Genomic DNA, 6,960 nt, shown 5'->3' with positions numbered 1-6,960 from the left:
CTGAGAACAGAATCTGAGAGGGGGGGGAGACACAGTTTTTGCTCTATTTCTACCTTAATGATGACACCACCACTCTTACAGCACTTTATTCTTACTACAAATGACCGAACACACCTACCTGACACTATAACGAAGAAAAAAATTTTTCATCCCTACCTGGCCAAAATTGAAGAAATCTCACAGTGCCGGCACTGATCAAAATCACTCAAAATCACCAAAAATCGACCCGTCTCAGATTTTTCCAAAAAGTGACGAAAATCAATCTACCACACCTGTCATTCATAAAAAATGTGGAAACGCGCCCGGGTCACTTCATCAAGGCCCCCAATTCTAGCTTTAAAGATGATCCAAAAATGAGCTCTGAGAACAGAATCTGAGAGGGGGGGGAGACACAGTTTTTGCTCTATTTCTTCCTTAATGATGACACCACCACTCTTCCAGCACTTTATTCTTACTACAAATGACCAAACACACCTACCTAACACTATAACGAAGAAAAAAATTTTTCATCCCTACCTGGCCAAAATTGAAGAAATCTCACAGTGCCGGCACTGATCAAAATCACTCAAAATCACCAAAAATCGACCCGTCTCAGATTTTTCCAAAAAGTGACGAAAATCAATCTACCACACCTGTCATTCATAAAAAATGTGGAAACGCGCCCGGGTCACTTCATCAAGGCCCCCAATTCTAGCTTTAAAGATGATCCAAAAATGAGCTCTGAGAACAGAATCTGAGAGGGGGGGGGGAGACACAGTTTTTGCTCTATTTCTTCCTTAATGATGACACCACCACTCTTCCAGCACTTTATTCTTACTACAAATGACCGAACACACCTACCTGACACTATAACGAAGAAAAAAATTTTTCATCCCTACCTGGCCAAAATTGAAGAAATCTCACAGTGCCGGCACTGATCAAAATCACTCAAAATCACCAAAAATCGACCCATCTCAGATTTTTCCAAAAAGTGACGAAAATCAATCTACCACACCTGTCATTCATAAAAAATGTGGAAACGCGCCCGGGTCACTTCATCAAGGCCCCCAATTCTAGCTTTAAAGATGATCCAAAAATGAGCTCTGAGAACAGAATCTGAGAGGGGGGGGGGAGACACAGTTTTTGCTCTATTTCTTCCTTAATGATGACACCACCACTCTTCCAGCACTTTATTCTTACTACAAATGACCAAACACACCTACCTAACACTATAACGAAGAAAAAAATTTTTCATCCCTACCTGGCCAAAATTGAAGAAATCTCACAGTGCCGGCACTGATCAAAATCACTCAAAATCACCAAAAATCGGTCTGTCTCAGATTTTTCCAAAAAGTGACGAAAATCAATCTACCACACCTGTCATTCATAAAAAATGTGGAAACGCGCCCGGGTCACTTCATCAAGGCCCCCAATTCTAGCTTTAAAGATGATCCAAAAATGAGCTCTGAGAACAGAATCTGAGAGGGGGGGGGGGAGACACAGTTTTTGCTCTATTTCTTCCTTAATGATGACACCACCACTCTTCCAGCACTTTATTCTTACTACAAATGACCGAACACACCTACCTGACACTATAACGAAGAAAAAAATTTTTCATCCCTACCTGGCCAAAATTGAAGAAATCTCACAGTGCCGGCACTGATCAAAATCACTCAAAATCACCAAAAATCGACCCGTCTCAGATTTTTCCAAAAAGTGACGAAAATCAATCTACCACACCTGTCATTCATAAAAAATGTGGAAACGCGCCCGGGTCACTTCATCAAGGCCCCCAATTCTAGCTTTAAAGATGATCCAAAAATAAGCTCTGAGAACAGAATCTGAGAGGGGGGGGGGGGGGGAAACACAGTTTTTGCTCTATTTCTTCCTTAATGATGACACCACCACTCTTCCAGCACTTTATTCTTACTACAAATGACCGAACACACCTACCTGACACTATAACGAAGAAAAAAATTTTTCATCCCTACCTGGCCAAAATTGAAGAAATCTCACAGTGCCGGCACTGATCAAAATCACTCAAAATCACCAAAAATCGACCCGTCTCAGATTTTTCCAAAAAGTGACGAAAATCAATCTACCACACCTGTCATTCATAAAAAAATGTGGAAACGCGCCCGGGTCACTTCATCAAGGCCCCCAATTCTAGCTTTAAAGATGATCCAAAAATGAGCTCTGAGAACAGAATCTGAGAGGGGGGGGGAGACACAGTTTTTGCTCTATTTCTTCCTTAATGATGACACCACCACTCTTCCAGCACTTTATTCTTACTACAAATGACCGAACACACCTACCTGACACTATAACGAAGAAAAAAATTTTTCATCCCTACCTGGCCAAAATTGAAGAAATCTCACAGTGCCGGCACTGATCAAAATCACTCAAAATCACCAAAAATCAGATTTTTCCAAAAAGTGACGAAAATCAATCTACCACACCTGTCATTCATAAAAAATGTGGAAACGCGCCCGGGTCACTTCATCAAGGCCCCCAATTCTAGCTTTAAAGATGATCCAAAAATGAGCTCTGAGAACAGAATCTGAGAGGGGGAGGGGGGAGACACAGTTTTTGCTCTATTTCTTCCTTAATGATGACACCACCACTCTTCCAGCACTTTATTCTTACTACAAATGACCAAACACACCTACCTAACACTATAACGAAGAAAAAAATTTTTCATCCCTACCTGGCCAAAATTGAAGAAATCTCACAGTGCCGGCACTGATCAAAATCACTCAAAATCACCAAAAATCGACCCGTCTCAGATTTTTCCAAAAAGTGACGAAAATCAATCTACCACACCTGTCATTCATAAAAAATGTGGAAACGCGCCCGGGTCACTTCATCAAGGCCCCCAATTCTAGCTTTAAAGATGATCCAAAAATGAGCTCTGAGAACAGAATCTGAGAGGGGGGGGGAGACAGTTTTTGCTCTATTTCTTCCTTAATGATGACACCACCACTCTTCCAGCACTTTATTCTTACTACAAATGACCGAACACACCTACCTGACACTATAACGAAGAAAAAAATTTTTCATCCCTACCTGGCCAAAATTGAAGAAATCTCACAGTGCCGGCACTGATCAAAATCACTCAAAATCACCAAAAATCGACCCGTCTCAGATTTTTCCAAAAAGTGACGAAAATCAATCTACCACACCTGTCATTCATAAAAAATGTGGAAACGCGCCCGGGTCACTTCATCAAGGCCCCCAATTCTAGCTTTAAAGATGACCCAAAAATGAGCTCTGAGAACAGAATCTGAGAGGGGGGGGGGGGAGACACAGTTTTTGCTCTATTTCTTCCTTAATGATGACACCACCACTCTTCCAGCACTTTATTCTTACTACAAATGACCGAACACACCTACCTGACACTATAACGAAGAAAAAAATTTTTCATCCCTACCTGGCCAAAATTGAAGAAATCTCACAGTGCCGGCACTGATCAAAATCACTCAAAATCACCAAAAATCGACCCGTCTCAGATTTTTCCAAAAAGTGACGAAAATCAATCTACCACACCTGTCATTCATAAAAAATGTGGAAACGCGCCCGGGTCACTTCATCAAGGCCCCCAATTCTAGCTTTAAAGATGATCCAAAAATGAGCTCTGAGAACAGAATCTGAGAGGGGGAGGGGGGAGACACAGTTTTTGCTCTATTTCTTCCTTAATGATGACACCACCACTCTTCCAGCACTTTATTCTTACTACAAATGACCGAACACACCTACCTGACACTATAACGAAGAAAAAATTTTTCATCCCTACCTGGCCAAAATTGAAGAAATCTCACAGTGCCGGCACTGATCAAAATCACTCAAAATCACCAAAAATCGACCCGTCTCAGATTTTTCCAAAAAGTGACGAAAATCAATCTACCACACCTGTCATTCATAAAAAATGTGGAAACGCGCCCGAGTCACTTCATCAAGGCCCCCAATTCTAGCTTTAAAGATGATCCAAAAATGAGCTCTGAGAACAGAATCTGAGAGGGGGGGGGGAGACAGTTTTTGCTCTATTTCTTCCTTAATGATGACACCACCACTCTTCCAGCACTTTATTCTTACTACAAATGACCGAACACACCTACCTGACACTATAACGAAGAAAAAAATTTTTCATCCCTACCTGGCCAAAATTGAAGAAATCTCACAGTGCCGGCACTGATCAAAATCACTCAAAATCACCAAAAATCGACCCGTCTCAGATTTTTCCAAAAAGTGACGAAAATCAATCTACCACACCTGTCATTCATAAAAAATGTGGAAACGCGCCCGGGTCACTTCATCAAGGCCCCCAATTCTAGCTTTAAAGATGATCCAAAAATGAGCTCTGAGAACAGAATCTGAGAGGGGGGGGGGGGGGAGACAGTTTTTGCTCTATTTCTTCCTTAATGATGACACCACCACTCTTCCAGCACTTTATTCTTACTACAAATGACCGAACACACCTACCTGACACTATAACGAAGAAAAAAATTTTTCATCCCTACCTGGCCAAAATTGAAGAAATCTCACAGTGCCGGCACTGATCAAAATCACTCAAAATCACCAAAAATCGACCCGTCTCAGATTTTTCCAAAAAGTGACGAAAATCAATCTACCACACCTGTCATTCATAAAAAATGTGGAAACGCGCCCGGGTCACTTCATCAAGGCCCCCAATTCTAGCTTTAAAGATGATCCAAAAATGAGCTCTGAGAACAGAATCTGAGAGGGGGAGGGGGGAGACACAGTTTTTGCTCTATTTCTTCCTTAATGATGACACCACCACTCTTCCAGCACTTTATTCTTACTACAAATGACCGAACACACCTACCTGACACTATAACGAAGAAAAAAATTTTTCATCCCTATACCTGGCCAAAATTGAAGAAATCTCACAGTGCCGGCACTGATCAAAATCACTCAAAATCACCAAAAATCGACCCGTCTCAGATTTTTCCAAAAAGTGACGAAAATCAATCTACCACACCTGTCATTCATAAAAAATGTGGAAACGCGCCCGGGTCACTTCATCAAGGCCCCCAATTCTAGCTTTAAAGATGATCCAAAAATGAGCTCTGAGAACAGAATCTGAGAGGGGGGGGGGGAGACACAGTTTTTGCTCTATTTCTTCCTTAATGATGACACCACCACTCTTCCAGCACTTTATTCTTACTACAAATGACCGAACACACCTACCTGACACTATAACGAAGAAAAAAATTTTTCATCCCTACCTGGCCAAAATTGAAGAAATCTCACAGTGCCGGCACTGATCAAAATCACTCAAAATCACCAAAAATCGACCCGTCTCAGATTTTTCCAAAAAGTGACGAAAATCAATCTACCACACCTGTCATTCATAAAAAATGTGGAAACGCGCCCGGGTCACTTCATCAAGGCCCCCAATTCTAGCTTTAAAGATGATCCAAAAATGAGCTCTGAGAACAGAATCTGAGAGGGGGGGGGGGGAGACACAGTTTTTGCTCTATTTCTTCCTTAATGATGACACCACCACTCTTCCAGCACTTTATTCTTACTACAAATGACCGAACACACCTACCTGACACTATAACGAAGAAAAAAATTTTTCATCCCTACCTGGCCAAAATTGAAGAAATCTCACAGTGCCGGCACTGATCAAAATCACTCAAAATCACCAAAAATCGACCCGTCTCAGATTTTTCCAAAAAGTGACGAAAATCAATCTACCACACCTGTCATTCATAAAAAATGTGGAAACGCGCCCGGGTCACTTCATCAAGGCCCCCAATTCTAGCTTTAAAGATGATCCAAAAATGAGCTCTGAGAACAGAATCTGAGAGGGGGGGGGGGGAGACAGTTTTTGCTCTATTTCTTCCTTAATGATGACACCACCACTCTTCCAGCACTTTATTCTTACTACAAATGACCGAACACACCTACCTGACACTATAACGAAGAAAAAAATTTTTCATCCCTACCTGGCCAAAATTGAAGAAATCTCACAGTGCCGGCACTGATCAAAATCACTCAAAATCACCAAAAATCGACCCGTCTCAGATTAAAAAGTGACGAAAATCAATCTACCACACCTGTCATTCATAAAAAATGTGGAAACGCGCCCGGGTCACTTCATCAAGGCCCCCAATTCTAGCTTTAAAGATGATCCAAAAATGAGCTCTGAGAACAGAATCTGAGAGGGGGGGGGGGGGGGGGGGAGACACAGTTTTTGCTCTATTTCTTCCTTAATGATGACACCACCACTCTTCCAGCACTTTATTCTTACTACAAATGACCGAACACACCTACCTGACACTATAACGAAGAAAAAAATTTTTCATCCCTACCTGGCCAAAATTGAAGAAATCTCACAGTGCCGGCACTGATCAAAATCACTCAAAATCACCAAAAATCGACCCGTCTCAGATTTTTCCAAAAAGTGACGAAAATCAATCTACCACACCTGTCATTCATAAAAAATGTGGAAACGCGCCCGGGTCACTTCATCAAGGCCCCCAATTCTAGCTTTAAAGATGATCCAAAAATGAGCTCTGAGAACAGAATCTGAGAGGGGGGGGGGGGGGGGGGGGAGACACAGTTTTTGCTCTATTTCTTCCTTAATGATGACACCACCACTCTTCCAGCACTTTATTCTTACTACAAATGACCGAACACACCTACCTGACACTATAACGAAGAAAAAAATTTTTCATCCCTACCTGGCCAAAATTGAAGAAATCTCACAGTGCCGGCACTGATCAAAATCACTCAAAATCACCAAAAATCGACCCGTCTCAGATTTTTCCAAAAAGTGACGAAAATCAATCTACCACACCTGTCATTCATAAAAAATGTGGAAACGCGCCCGGGTCACTTCATCAAGGCCCCCAATTCTAGCTTTAAAGATGATCCAAAAATGAGCTCTGAGAACAGAATCTGAGAGGGGGGGGGGGGGGGGGAGACACAGTTTTTGCTCTATTTCTTCCTTAA

Source organism: Lingula anatina, chromosome 1 (assembly GCF_051362555.1).
Source record: "Lingula anatina isolate TDL-2025a chromosome 1, LinAna3.0, whole genome shotgun sequence".
Classification (NCBI taxonomy): Eukaryota; Metazoa; Brachiopoda; class Lingulata; order Lingulida; family Lingulidae; genus Lingula; species Lingula anatina.
Note: the sequence above shows the minus strand (reverse complement) of the source record.